At 39.4% G+C, this 15,688-nt stretch overlaps 2 protein-coding genes across 2 annotated transcripts in view; both read right to left on the minus strand.

Annotated features, from left to right (window-relative positions):
* LOC132779354 (NACHT, LRR and PYD domains-containing protein 1b allele 2-like) overlaps positions 1-15,688 on the minus strand; it is a 214,964-nt gene that overhangs the window by 117,994 nt on the left and 81,282 nt on the right. The gene's annotated exons all lie outside the window — the stretch shown is intronic.
* LOC137097340 (apoptosis-associated speck-like protein containing a CARD) overlaps positions 1-15,688 on the minus strand; it is a 73,821-nt gene that overhangs the window by 30,166 nt on the left and 27,967 nt on the right. The gene's annotated exons all lie outside the window — the stretch shown is intronic.

Below are 15,688 nucleotides of genomic sequence, written 5' to 3' on the forward strand. Positions count from 1 at the left end.
ATTATTATTATTATTATTATTAACTTTATTTGTACCCCGCTAGCATCTCCCGAAGGACTCGATGCAGCTTACACGGGCTGAAGCCTCAAAATACAATACAATAGAAAAACATAACACAACAATAAACAAAGCAAATCAAAACAATTAAGCAAAATAACCACAATGACAATACATCAAGACACTATTAAAACTGGTTCGGCCGGCGCAATGGGGTACAAGGGTTAAAAGTGCTGAGATGGCAGGAGGAACGTAGGATTAAAAGTGCGGTGTGCAGCAACATTGGTTGTACTAAAGTGCTTCTAGGACTTGGGATGGGGGATTCCTAATCTGCGAAGGCACATCGGAACAGCCAAGTTTTTAGGTTCCTTCTGAAAACTGCTAGAGTAGGGGCCTGACGAAGCTCTTTTGGAAGGGCATTCCAAAGTCGGGGGGCCGCCACAGAGAAGGCCCTGTCCCGTGTCCCCACCAAGCACGCTTGCGACGTAGGTGGGATCACGAGCAGGGCCTCCCCAGATGACCGGAGCGAGCGTGTGGGTTCGTAGATGGAGATGCGGTCACGCAGGTAGGGTGGTCCCAAACCGTTCAGGGCTTTGTAGGTGAGCACCTGCACCTTGAATTGGGCTCGGAAAATAAATGGCAGCCAGTGGAGCTCCTTAAACAGAGGGGTAGACCTCTCTTGATAATGAGCTCCAGTTAGCATCCTAGCTGCTGCCCGCTGGACCAATTGAAGTTTCCGAGCCGTCTTCAAGGGCAGGCTCACGTAGAGCGCGTTGCAGTAATCCATTCTAGAGGTAACCAAGGCGTGGACCACCCCGGCCAGATCAGCCTTCACGAGGTACGGTCGCAGTTGGCGCACAAGTCTCAATTGTGCAAAGGTCTTTAGAATGTGCTCTTTAACTACTACTATTCACTTTTCCACATAATCATCAGACCAAATTTGGCACAAATACTCAATACGCACAAATGTGAAGACTGGTGGAGTTTGGGGAAAATAGCCTTCACATTTGGGAGTTGTAGTTGTTGGGATTGATAGTGAACTTACAATCAAAGAGCGCTCTGAACCCAGCCCACAATGGATCTGCACCAAACTTGGCACACTACCTACATGACCAACATTGAATGCTAGTGGGGTTAAGGGGCTGTTTTTAAATTCTAGGAGTTGTAGTTCACCAACACCAAAAAGGAAGAGAAGGAGAGGCAGAGAGGTCTTCAACCTCCTCCCCCAAAAGGGTTCCTAAAACATTAGAAGCATGTGTTTTCTTTTTTTAAAAAAATCTTTATTAAGAGTTTTCCTTTACATCATGGAATTATAGAGTTAACCATTTCCCCCTTACTTTTTGAAATGAGGAAAGTAAGTCTGTCCATATTTCTGATGTCTAACATTTTCGACATTCAATTGTCCTCTTCCAGTTTCTCACTATTTTTCCATAATTTAGCATAGCATATCCTCACTGTCATCAAAAATAAAATTTTTCTGTATTTTTTCCTATGTTCAGCTCGTGTATCCCTAACAGGAATGTTTCTGGTTTACTTGGGATCTTTATCTCTATTATTTTTTCCATTGCTTCTTGTATCTTTCTCCAATATTGCCTCGCTTTGTGGCATGTCCACCACATGTGGAAATATGAACCTTCTTTTTCTCCACATTTCCAACAGGTTGTTTTTACATTTTTATAACATTTTCCCAGCTTCTGCGGTGTCATATATCACCTATGCGCCTTTTTAATCAAATGTTCTTTCAGATCAATTGCGTACGTATATTTTCTATTCCATATTTCTTCCCATTCTTTTTTTCTAATTGCTCTCCCAATATTTTCCTTCCATCTTCTCTTCTCTCTTTCCTACTGACCATTCCACTAATTGTTTATAAATATTGGTTTATAAACAGTATGTGTTTTCTGATGGTCTTTGGCGACCCCCCCTCCCGGGGTCCCAACCCCCCAGGTTGAGAAATACTGCCCTAAGGCAACCCTATCATGGGCTTTTCTTGGCATGATTTGTTCAGAGAGGGCTTGCCTTTGGCCTCCCCTGAGGCTGAGAGAGCATTGCTTGCCCAAGGTCATCTGGTAGGTTTCCATGGACAAGATGGAATTTGAACCCTGGTCTCTGGACTCATTGTTCAATGCTGAAACTACCATCATATTGGCTATTTTGCAAATATGCATGAATAAAAATGAAAGCATTGAAATCATACAGGATATGCGGTTGGATTTCTGAAGGATCCTGCTCTGCTTTTATTGTGGCCTCATCTCCTTTCAGGGCCATCAAGGATAAAAAGGCAATATAGTTTATTGCTGCTTTGTATGATTTGAAGGATTTGTGTTTTATGTCAAATACATTCAATAACAAAAGCACCAAAGTTACACTGTCCAGGAAGCCAAGCGAATATTTAGTGGCATCATATAGTTATCTGTGGCACCACTTCTTTTCAAGATCATCAATAAGATGCTTCTCCTTGATTTTCAATGCTTCATAAAGCTTATCCTTGCAACAGTGGTTCCAGCTTGGCAAGAGGGTGTAGAGCTCCCGCATTTTATCCTGGGAGGTTTTCCTGGAGAGGATTTTTTGGTATTGCTCATTATCCAGGACTTTCCAATAAAGAATATCCAAGACTCCCTCTACATTGCAGGCCCGCCTTATCAGCTCCTCTCGGTGCCGCTCGATGAAGTGCATCCCTGGTGAGTCAGACAGATGGGGAGAAAAAGAGACAATAGGTAAAAATCAGTTGCAGAGAATGCTATGGCATCTTGGAAGTTTTTAGGAAAGGTGAAGTGACTAGCAGCTGGGCACTTTGCCCTCCAGCAACCCTGATTTCCAGATGACTGGGGGGATTAAAAGCAGCCTATGATAGGAAGATGGACTTAAGCGTGCAATTTGCTGGCCAACTTGCTTCTTATCATCCAATTAACTGACTTGAGGCACAGTTGTTTTTGCTTCAGTAGTGGCTCTTATCTTTATTTACATTTCATTCATTGCAATACCACTTACTCTTTAGTACAGTCAGATGCAAGGGAGAAGAGCCAAGAGAAAGAACAAAATGGTACTCTGTTTATACCCCACTGTTATCAGCTCATTAATTCAATGTCCAGTCTCCTAGTCTATTGCTACATCTTCCTTGTCTGTTCCACGCATGCTTCATAATGCTCCACAACTTAACTCTTTCACAGCTAGCAGCATGGAGATTTTAAACTTGTACAATATATATTGGCATTACACTGATAGGGCTCACCTGATATTTTGGATGATGAGCCATCTTCCATTGTATTCTGGGTTTGCCTGCAGGCACCAGCATCTAGAAAAGGAAAGAGAAATAAACTGCATACACGAGGGAGTCTAGCAATTGTGGTCCTTGGGTGACATGTGGCCCCAGAAATGATTTCAGATCAAATTTTTTTTGCATTCATATTAGTCCAGGTGCCTCCTATAGGATATGTAGGAAAATTTATCCATGGTTCCAAAACTTTGGTTCTCCAAAAGTCATAGAAGACCTAGCCAATGTAGCCAACAGTATTCAATTTTGGGAACTGAAGTCCAGAACAGCTGGGAGACCAACGTTTGGGAACCACTGATAAATTGTTCCACATACCTGATGTATAAGAATGTTTTTACTATCATAGACATTTTACTGAATGGGAGCAGCCTTTCCCTCTCAAAAAAGAAGTGATCCAGAAATTGACATGTCATTTGTCATGGAAATACTGCCTTTCATGCCCACCAGAGAGTAGGTGGATACAAAAACATTTTCCCATGCTTTCCAGTGATGTGGAATTTAGACCACAATAAACTGAGAGGGAACTGCCTGTTGAGTGCATCTAACCATATTTAATAACCAAAGTTCCAGATCAAAGACTCGCCAGTGAAGTGAAGACATAGGACAGAGGCGATTATTGCATTCTTGGCCAAGAAGCGACTAAGAAGAGAATAGGTAGGATCCATGCCGGGATTGGTCTAGAGTGGAGGCTGCAGAGCCACCCCATGGGAGGGCACAGCCTGGAAATATAGCTTAATTCAGTTTTATATTAAACAAAGCCAAAATTTAGAAAACAATAAAAGAGGCACATTCCAGGCCCCCTGCTTCTGGGAGCCAAAAAACAGGGTTTTCCAGGCAAAGAATAGAGGGTCTTCAAGAAGTCTATTCTCTGAGGTTGAGAATATATTCCTGAGTAATAGCTCTGTGGCCTGAGTCAGGCAGTTTAGACTGTCTTATATTTAGTACATTTAAGAAGAAGGTAGAATAAATACTTGGGAAATAGATAAAAGATAAAGTCTAGTTGTGTCTGACTCGGGGGGGGGGGGGGATCATCTCTATTTCTAAGCCGAAGTGCTGGCTTTGTCCATAGACGCCTCTAAGGTCATGTGGCCAGTATGACTGCATGGAGCACTGTTACCTTCCTGCAGAAGTGGTGCCTACTGATCTACTCACATTTGCATGTTTTCAAACTGCTAGGTTGGCAGAAGCTGGGGTTAACAGCGGGAGTTCACCCCACTCCCTGGATTCGAACTGCTGAACTTTCAGTCAGCAAGTTCAGCACTCAGCAGTTTAACCCGTTGTGCAACCAATATTAGATATAATAGATACATTATAGAAAAGTATAACAGTGGGTTGTTGTGTGTTTTCCTGGCTGTATGGCCATGTTCTTCTGGAAATCATGCAACAACCCAGTGATTCTGGCCATGAAAGCCCTCAACAATACAAAATGATACCAGTTATACAGAAAGGAATAGATGTAAATATGTTAGCTGCTTGATTGTAGTTTTGTCTTTGGATGTCTAAGCACAAAGATGATGGGATTACGTAAATAGAGAATGTTGACATGACCAAAGTCCCCTTTGATTCTAATCCACACCCAGGACTGTAGCTGGATAACTTGCTTCCTGACCTAGGTCAGGTAGAGATCAATGTTTCCTGTCCCAGAAGTACAATGGACCATATTTAATAGATTGATAGGAATAAAAAAGGAACAAAACATAGTTTATGGTTAGGAGGATAGAAGAGAGAGGGAAGGGTCTTAAGGTAGAGGGCCTAGAAGGTTTTATGCAAAAGAGAGGATAGCACTTATTTCATTCTTGCATATTGCTCTTGGAAAACTATAAATCCATTTTCATTTCAAACTATAACTCACTGGGGGTTAGTTGTGTTCAATAACAAAAGGAGGGGAATGGCAAGGATTTAATCCTTTCTTTGCCTTGTTTAGACACAGGAGGGATATATTGCATCTTCCAGCTGAAATCAGGGTTTCTTTTTATCATGCAGTTTTAAGGTGGATGAAAATTGGAGCTTGGATTGGGAGGGGGGGCATTATCAGGACACCCCTGCCTTAATCCATCATCAAACTGGATTATGATGCCTGTGTGGATGGGGCCCAAGTTTGCTCAGGGGATCAACTCCTGACAGCTGTCACTCCCAGCATATATGATACAAGAAGGATGTGTGGAGAAAGGATAGCAGTGACAGGATAAGAACCAATGCATCTGGCTATAATCACATGATGTAAGATCTTGACAACACTTTCCACGGCCAAATCAAAGCTGCAAATGGTCTTGGGCTATTGGGATGGGGCGAGTTCCTCAAGTAAACCACATTCTGCATCTTCAAGCACCATATATACCCGTAGAGTCCTTCTCATCTTCTAAGGGATCCAAAACAGTAAACTTCAATTCTTCTATAAAAAAAAAAAACAGGAAAAAGAGAGTCAGAAAGAGAACCTCTGTGGGATACTTTTCTCAATCTTACATCCAATGCTTTGGTTCAGTTATGGGTTCCTCCCTTGGTCCAAACTCACCTTTTCTTATGAAGGCCTCCCAGACTATTTCTTTTTCATTCTTTTCATCCTTAAGGGAAAGCTTGAGTTCATCTTTCATGTCTCTTGCAAATAATTCCAGGTACTGCTGCTGCATTTCTGGAGGCCGGTATTCCAATTTCAGTTTCTGTGGAAGTGAGCGTGAGTTCAGAGTGCGTCAAGACTACTTCCCTCGGGGGGGAGGAGCCACCATGGCCGAGTAGAAGACGTCTTCTTGGTAGCTCCCGAGCAAAAAGATCAGAATGCAGTGATAAATGGATCAAGGATTTCTCTTTATGGACTGGAAAAGAGGCGAAAGTGTGGTGTGTCTAAGGAGCTGAAAAAAGAGGAGTCTAAAGGTAAATTACTACCGTTTAATTGCTTTTGATTTATGAACTCTGGAAAGCTGGCTGGCCGGCATCGGCCGAAAGTGAAACTAACCTTTTAATTACAAGTGCGTCATAAGCTTCCTTACTTAAAGAAAAACTTTTGGAGAGACTGGATTAAATGATTTGGAAGGCAAAAGCAATGACCAAAGCAATGATTAAAGGCATGCCTTTCCTATGAAGAAGGAGTGAGTTATTATTATCAGTTAAAGCAAATCCCTCGGTATAAGGGAAAAGTTGCAAGTGATACAAGACATATTTGGTTGGAAATTTTTGGACTGTGCTGAATGACTGAATGGACTGAATGAGTAGGAGTAGGAAGACACACCAAGGGAAAGACACACCAAGTGAGACTCCAAAAAACCCTCTGTGGGAACGTACCAAGCCCTCAGACAGATCTCTTGCAAGGCTTACAAGGCTTACTGGATTGGACAAGTTGGAAAATCTTGAGGCTCCCCAGGCTCCTCAGCTTCCTAAAGACATGAGTGCAGTTAGACGCAGCCCTCCCCTTCAAAAGGGTAATCAGCTAAAGAGGGCCCCTCCCCAATCAGGGAGCGGAACCTCAACATCATTGCCATGTCTAACTGCAAAACCAGTTGGATCAGAAGGAAGAAGTGAGAGGGAAGAACCAGGGAAATCAGAGAAAGAAATGAGCAATAGTCAAATGTTAAATAAAATAGCAGATCTGATCAAAAGTGAGACTCAGCTATTAAAACAAGATATCCTGACCAGTGCTAAAGAAATGAAATCAGAGTTGGATATGGAACAAAAAAGCTCAGATAAAAAATTCCAGGCAATACAAGAAACTTTGAAAACAATACATGGAGAAATACAAACGAATAAAGCAGAAATTGAAAAAAACAAACAGGAACAACTTGTACTTAAACGGCAAACACAACAAAATGAAAATAGACTTTCAGATATGGAAAGTTTGTTTATATGCAAGACAATCAAAGAAGGAATAATGCAATAATTAAAAATTATCCAGAAGGGAATAAAAAAGAAGACCTGAAAGCTGAAATCCTGAAGTGGCTGCAAAAGATTACACCGGTAATGAACTGGTCAGAATTGGATATAGAGAGAGTTCATCGCCTCCCGGCTGGAAGAAATAAAATAACACCCAGAAATATAATAATTCGATTCCATAATTTTGCAAAGAAGGAAGACCTGATGAAAATACTTAAGAAGAATCCTGATTACCTAAAGATGGGTGATTCAAAATTGGAGATATTTAACGACTACTGCCCAGAAACCAAGAATTGGAGATACTCAATGAAGCCTATCACGATTCAGTTAATGAAGGCTGGAATTTTGTATACTTGGGGATACCCTATCTTTCTTAAGTTCCAATGGAAAGGCAAGAGATACAGAATAGATTCACTGGAACAAGGTTATCAATTACTGGAGGAGCTTGGAATAGTAAGAAGACAAGAAAGAGATCGGAAGGAGGAGGAGGAAAAGGATCCGGATGGAGGAGAACTGGAGGAATTAATTGGTGCCGTTGGAGGAATCGAGATGTAAGAAGAAATTAAACACTGCAACAACGTTCTTTTTTATTTTTTATCTGAAATGAGCACTCGGGGGGAGGGAGACTCTGGGCCACAGGATGACTTCACACCCCCCTCCCCAATTGGGAAGGCCGGGGGCCATGATTGGGACGAGAAGTCCCGAAGATTGGAAGGGGAGGAAGGGGGGAAAGAGGGAAGTGGGGGGATTGGGGGGGAGGGGGGAATGGGGACTAAGGGTAGGGGAGGGAAAGGGTCAAGGGTTCACGTTGTTTCAAGCCACAGAAAAGCTTTTAAAGGGAAAGGGAAATGATGTCCCATAAATTAAGAATTTCAACGCTTAACACGAGGGGATTGGGGACGGTAATTAAGAGAAGGCGGATCGAATCTCTACTGAAGAAGGACGCGGCGGACGCCATCTTCCTACAGGAAACACATCAAAATAAACGGGGCTCGAGTGAGCTAAAGTCGAGCTGGATAAGGAACTATGAAACATCTTTTGGGTCATCAAAGTCAAGAGGAGTAGCAATAATAATAGCAAAGAAATGTAATTTTGTCATAAACAAGGTATTGAAAGATGAAGAGGGAAGATATATAATAATATATGGGGAAATAGGGGAGGAAAAATATGTATTAGTAAATGTATACGCACCAAATGTGAAACAGCAAGAATTTTATGAAAAAGTGCTAGAGCAAATAGAGAATTATCATCAACAAAATGTAATATTTGGAGGAGATTGTAATTGCTGTATGGATTTAAAGAAGGATAAAACTACGATAGCATCAAAAGTTAGAAATATTGAAACAACGGATTTAAGCAGAGTAATGAATAAATGGCAATTAAAGGATGTGTGGAGATTGGTAAAAGGGAATGAAAGTAGATATACATATTATTCATCGGTACATAAGGTGTATACAAGAATTGATTATATTTTGTCTCCAAGAATATGACAAGTAAAGTGCTAAATGCTGATATAGGTATGATTAAGATTTCGGATCACGCTTTGGTTTCAATTGAGATTGCGTTGAAATGTGATTATGATAAAATGAAAAGGTGGAGGTTAAACACAAGAATACTAAATCATAAAGAGATAGTAGATAAAGTGCAAGCAGAATGGCAAGAAATATGGGGCTTCAACGAAAAGGGGGTGACAAAAGGAGTCCTATGGGATACTATGAAAGCAGTGACTAGAGGGTTATGTATAAAAGAGACAATTAACTTAAAAAGAAGGCAAGAAGAAAGGAAAAGGAATCTAGAAAGAGAAATAGAAGAGATTGAAAAAGCATATGTAATAAAGAGAGATACACGAATTTATGCTAGGTTAAGAGCAAAAAAAGAGGAATTGGATAAAATGGAAATAGACGAAGTACAAGAACATTTAATTTATTTAAGGAGGGAATATTTTGAGTTTAGTGATAGGAATTCAAAGATGTTAGCCAAATCAACACAGAAAAAGAAAATGGAAGGAATGATAAACACGATAAAAGATAAAACAGGTAAATTATGTAGAGCTATGAAAGAGAAATTGAAAGTATTTGAGGAATTTTATAAAAACCTATATCAAACTAAAGCATGTCCCATAGAGGCAATTAGGAAATACGTGGAAGAAAATTGGGAGAGTAAGCTGGAGGAGAAAGATAAAGAGCTATTGGACCAACCTATTAAGAAAAAAGAAATAGAGGAAGTCATTAATAAATTAAAAGTAGGAAAAGCTCCAGGCCTGGATGGTCTAGGGACAGAATATTATAAAAGCTTTAGAGAAGTTTTAACCCCAAAATTATTGGAATTGTATAATGGAATAATGAAGGGAGATAAAATACCCGATTCATGGAGGAGATCATTAATAATATTAATACCCAAACCTGACAAAGACTTAACAGACCCAGGGTCATACAGGCCCATATCATTAATAAACCAGGATGCAAAGATATTGTCCGCGATACTAGCTAATAGAATGAATAAATGTATGTATAAGTACATAAAAGAAGATCAGTGTGGGTTTATAAAAGGAAGACAAATGTCAAATTTGATAGGGAGAGCACTAAATAAAATTCATTGGGTTAAAGAGGGGAAGGGAAAAGCAGGGATACTATCATTAGACATTTTTAAAGCGTTCGATTGTGTGGAATGGGAGACACTAGGGGAAATATTGAATAAATTTGGAATGGGAAATAAAATAAAAGGAGTACTAAAACAATTTTATTCAAAGAACTCAGCAGTGATAACTATAAATGATGGAGTGACAAACGAAATAAAAGTGACTAGAGGAACTAGACAAGGGTGCCCTTTGTCCCCGATATTATTTGCTATGGTGATAGAACTTTTTGCTAATAATATAAGGAACGATAAAAATTTAGAAGGATTAGGAAAAAAGGAGAAACAGAAGGTTTGCTTATTCGCTGACGATACATTGTTATTTATAGAAAATATAGTGGAGAAAATAGATAGAATAAAAGAACATTTGGAGATATTTGGGAAAGCAACGGGTTTACAAGTTAATTGGAACAAGTCAGAAATGATGCTACTCAATTATACAAGAGAAGAAGAAAAAAAATTTATAGAACAGAGAAAAATGGGAATAAGAATTAAGAATAAATTAAAATACTTGGGAGTAATAATAACTAAGGATTTAAAAGAGATAGAGGAAGTAAATGTAGTAACTTTAAGAAAAGAAGTTCAGAAAAAGTTAATAGAGTACGAAGGTATACATTTATCCTGGTTTGGAAGAATAGCATTAGTAAAAATGAAAATACTTCCAAAAATAAATTTTATATTTAGAATGTTACCACTTCAAATCACAGAAGAAGAGCTAATTAGATGGCAACAAATGATTAATAAGTACTGCAATGGAAGTAAAATAAACAGGCTAAACAAACAGTTATGGTATAGATCGCAAAAGGAGGGTGGACTAGCACTACCTAATATAAAAAAATATTATGAAGCAAGTAGATTAAATTTGGTTATAGAAGGAATGATTAAAAAAGAGGGAATAGATTGGCTTAGTAATGATTCAGGAAAAGTGGAAGATGAAACTTGGAATATATTTTTTAAACAGCTTACTAGAAAAGAACTGAGGGAAATTAGAAACCCAATGCTGAGCAACATACTGAAAATATGGAATAAATACAAGGGGAGGTTAATAAAGGAAGGATCAATTATAACCCCAATAGTGATGGAAAAGAAATTCCCAAAAAATTTAAAAAAAGCAATGGATAAAAAGGTAAGGGAAATAAATTTAGATAGAATAGGGAATTGGATGAAGGTGGAAATGAAGAGGGAAAGGATGTTGGAAGAGTTTAAAGAAATAAAATTATCATGGTTTCATTGTATACAACTAGAACAATGGTTAATAAACTGGAAAAAAAATAATAGAAATGGAAGCCAACTCAATCAATTCGAACAAATAATACAGAAGGGAAGGGCAGTAGAAGAACATGAAAACTTGAGAGGTATAATTAGCAAAATCTATAAGATACTAATTGAAATGAAGGATGGGAAAATAAAAAAGAGCACCCTTAAGGAGATTTGGGAAGAGGATTTAGGGATAAAAATAAGTGAAATAGAGTGGCAACAGTTATGGGGACAAAGACATTTAAAAAATCTATCGATACGTGTTAAAGAAAATTATTACAAGTTAATATGGAAGTGGTACTTAACACCGGTAAGAATAGCATATATGAATAAAAACAATTCAACAAATTGTTGGAGAGGGTGTCAAGAACCAGGAACATATATACATATGTGGTGGCAATGTAAATATGTAAATAATTTTTGGGAGAAAGTATTTAGAGAAATAGAAACTATAATGAATATGAAAATAGACAAAAGTCCTAGTATAGCCTTATTATCATTATATACCAATAAGCAACTGAAAAAGGAGGATAAAGAAGCGATAACAAACTTACTAACTATAGCAAGACTGCTCATAGCAAGGAATTGGAAAAAAGAAATGAATATACGAATAGAGGAGTGGTATAAGGAAGCATGGAAAATAGCATTAAATGATAAATTGACATGTATATTAAAGGTTAAAAAAGGTATATGGAAACAAAGTGATTTTGATGCTATATGGGGAAAATTTGTGGTAAATGGATTAAAAAATAAGGAAGGAAAATTACCGTCACAAGAAGAAATGAAATTTTGGACAGATGAAATGTAAGAAATGTGGCTTGAGACGGGTGGAGGGGAGCACTGAGGTGAAAAAAGGGGGAAAAAAAAAGAGAAAAGGGGAGGAAATGTCAAAGCAAAACAACAAAACAACATGTTAAAGAGGTTGATGTATAAAATGCAATAGTATGTAATAATTGTGATAAATCAATAAAAAATTTAAAAAAAATACTACTTCCCTCACAGCTTTTCACCTTGCTCAGTTTCCCCTGTTCAAAAATCTATGGTTATTTTGGCTGGAAGAGCTTGAAAAATCCCTTAATGCAAATAACTTATAACTGAACTGTAACCTGGTAGTAATGCACTTCTGCCTTGCTGCTTTGGTTGATAAGCTGGCAAAAGGCATAATCTTTTGTGTCTCACCTCTGGACTGATTGTGACACCAGTCATGTTTTCCAGATAAAAGTGAGAACCAATCACCAAAGCCTTCATAATTCCAGGTTTTTGAATTTCCTTTGAATCATTTTCCAATTCCTGACGATTGATAGCCTGGGAAGAGGAAACAAGATCATTTCGGTAGTATTAGCAGGTCTCTGGCAGATAGTCCACAAACAAAACCTGTTTATTCTGGGCAGACAGGTCTATGGGCAAATCACAGGTCTCTAAATCCTCAAGTCTTGCTCCCCAGCCCCACTCTCTCAAACCCCATTCCTTCCAATTACACAGGTGATGGTTATCAAACTCTCATCTGACATTTTTTCAGACCTAGCACAGTCTTCAAGTTAAGAGTGGATATTTTAGTTTCTCCAGGGGTTGTGCCCTCTTTACTCCCTGCCCTGTTACAGTCCCTTATATGGATGCATGTCTTTTATTGGGTACTGCTGGGACTAGATTTCCCTATATTCTTCTTCTACAGCAGCCCCACCCCACCATCTCCTTACTAAAAAGCATTTACCTTTATTAAACACACATATGTGGAGCTGATTCCTGGCTTGCGGCACTGCCTAGTTTGGAAAAAGTCAGAAATGCCATCAGCCAACAAAAAATAACGAAGCCAGTGGACCTGATGGGATCCCTGCTGAAATCTTTAAAGAGGATGGTCCTGAACTTACACAACTACTCCACCAGTTCATTGAAAAATTGTGGGTGACCGAGAAAATCCCAGCAGACGTCAAGGATGCCACTATCATCACCCTTTTCAATAAAAGGGGAAAATCCTCGCAAGAATCCTTGCAAACCATCTTCTAGCTGTCTCAGAAGACATCCTCCCAGAATCCCAGAATGGCTTCCATCCCTTTAGAGGAACAGTGGAGATTATCTCCACTGCACGACAGCTCCAAGAAAAATGCAGGGAACAAAATCAACCTCTGTACATGGCATTCATTGACCTTGCAAAGGCATTCAACACAGTGAATCGCAGTGCTCTCTGGATAATCCTCCAAAAAATAAGGTGCCCTGACAAATTTGTGAACATCCTGCGGCTCCTCCATGATGACATGATGGCAACAGTCTTGGACAGCAATGACTCCCAAAGTGGCCCATTTAAGGTGGAATCAGGTGTCAAACAGGGATGTGTTATTGCCCCAACTATATTTTCCATCTTCATTGCTATGATACTTCATCTTGCTGATGGGAAGCTTCCCACCGGAGTGGGAATAATTTATCGGACAGATGGCAAGCTATTTAACCTCAACAGACTGAAAGCCAAAACTAAGGTCACAACAACATCTGTTATAGAACTCCAGTATGTTGATGATAACATAGTCTGTGCAAATTTAGAAGCCACTCTAAGCACCTTTTCAGAAACATAGGAGAAGCTTGGCCTCTCATTGAACATCGAGAAAACCAAAGTGCTCTTCCAGCAGTCACCAACCAATACCTCTGCCATGCCAGAAATACAGCTTAATGGTGTAAATTAGAAAATGTTGACCATATCTGCTACCTTGGCAGCCACCTTTCCACAAAAGTCAACATTAACACCCAAATACAATGCCACCTGAGTTCTGCAAGTGCAGCATTTTTCTGAATGAAGTAGAGTGTTTGAGGACCAGGACATCCATAGGAATACCAAGGTGCTTGTTTATAAAACTATTGCTGTACCCCTGCGAAACGCGAATGGTCTACAGACGTCACAGTTAACTCCTGGAACAATTCCATCAGTGTTGCCTCTGAAAAATCCTGCAAATCTTTTGGGAAGACATGTGGAAAAATGTCAGCATGCTGAAAGATGCAAAGACTACCATGACTGAAGCGATGCTCCTACGCCATCAACTCCGCTGGACTGGCCACATTGCCCAAATGCCCAAAGATCACCATCTCCCAAAGCATACTCCCAACTCAAGAACAGGAAACGTAATATTGATGGACAGGAAAAGAGATTTAAAGATAGGCTTAAAGCCAACCTTAAAAACTGTGGCATAGGCACTGAGAACTGGGAAGCCTTGGCCCTTGAACGCTCTAGTTGGAGGTCAGCTGTGACCAACAGTGGTGCAGAATTCGAAGGGTGAAAGGGAGAAATGTGCCAAGAGGGAAGTGTGTCAAGCCAGTTCTGAAAGGACCGCCTTCCACCTGGAAACCAATGTCTTCACTGTGGGAGAACATGTGGACGAAGAATAGGACTCCACAGCCACCCACGGACCCACCGCCAAGACACTACACTTGGAGGACCATTATCCTCATGTTATGAGGGATCGCCTAAGTAAGTCAGTAATGTGAGAAGTCATCAAACCAAAACATTTTCCTTTCATGAAGCTCTGAAAATTTGATAAATGCTTGTTTGAACAATCACATTTTTGATGAAAAAATAATCTGCCCTTTTGACTTTTATTCCATTGCAACAAACCTTTCTATGAACACTACAGTAAACTTTTATTTCAGTCCACAGTGTCCCCAACATTTTATCCACAGATCCCTTACAGGCATAATTTTAGAAAAAAACAAAAACAAAAAAAAAACCCACGTTTTTTGTTTGAAATTAACTGGTAGAAGACTCTGTCTACAGACTTCTACAAAAGCTACAAACTTCGAGGCAGCAAAAGTGAGCCACGCTGACCTGTGTATAATATGGTCATAGGTTTTTATTTCTAAGCTACTGATTTCTGAGAATTGAAAATCACTTTCATAGAAGTTTTCATAATGACATGACCTAATGCAGAATTCTTCATACCACCTAGTACAATCTAGCTAATTTACCACACCTGGAAAAGATAGAGGTTCCCAGTTACCTGTCTTAAGGAAGCGTCGTTGGGAAGCAGGTAGAAGTTTAATTTCAGGACTTTGCAATGTGCTTGATACAGCAGGACCATTGCATGAATCCTTTTCTCCCACTTAAGCCATAACTTCTTGAGAATAGCTCCCCAAGAAGAGAATGTGGGATTTTTCAGCATTACATGATTTGGCCCCACTGAGTCTGGCTTCTCCAAGGTCATTCCTTCTTCAACAAAATGTGCAAGATAGAGTTCAGAACAGCCTTCACCTGTCAAAGGAACACAAAGGAAACCTTATTCAGCAGCAGCAAATGGAGGAGGCTCTCTCATTACAGTAGAGTCTCACTTATCCAAGCTTCACTTATCCAACAGTCTGTATTATCCAACACAGTCCAGGATGGGAGAAAGAAAAAGCCCTTGTCTGTTTTGGTGCTAAATTTGTAAATACAGTAATTACTAAATAACGTTACCGCGTATTGAACTGCTTTTTCTGTTGATTTGTTGTAAAACATGATGTTTTGGTGCTTAATTTGTAAAATCATAACGTAATCATAACGTAATTTGACATTTAGTAGGCTTTTCCTTAATCCCTTCTTATTATCCAACATTTTTGTTTATTCAATGTTCTGCTGGCCCATTTATGTTGGATAAGAGAGACTCTACTATATTACAAAAAATAGTTCATGCAGGGTGCACCTACATT

Source organism: Anolis sagrei, chromosome 6, assembly GCF_037176765.1.
Source record: "Anolis sagrei isolate rAnoSag1 chromosome 6, rAnoSag1.mat, whole genome shotgun sequence".
Classification (NCBI taxonomy): domain Eukaryota; kingdom Metazoa; phylum Chordata; class Lepidosauria; order Squamata; family Dactyloidae; genus Anolis; species Anolis sagrei.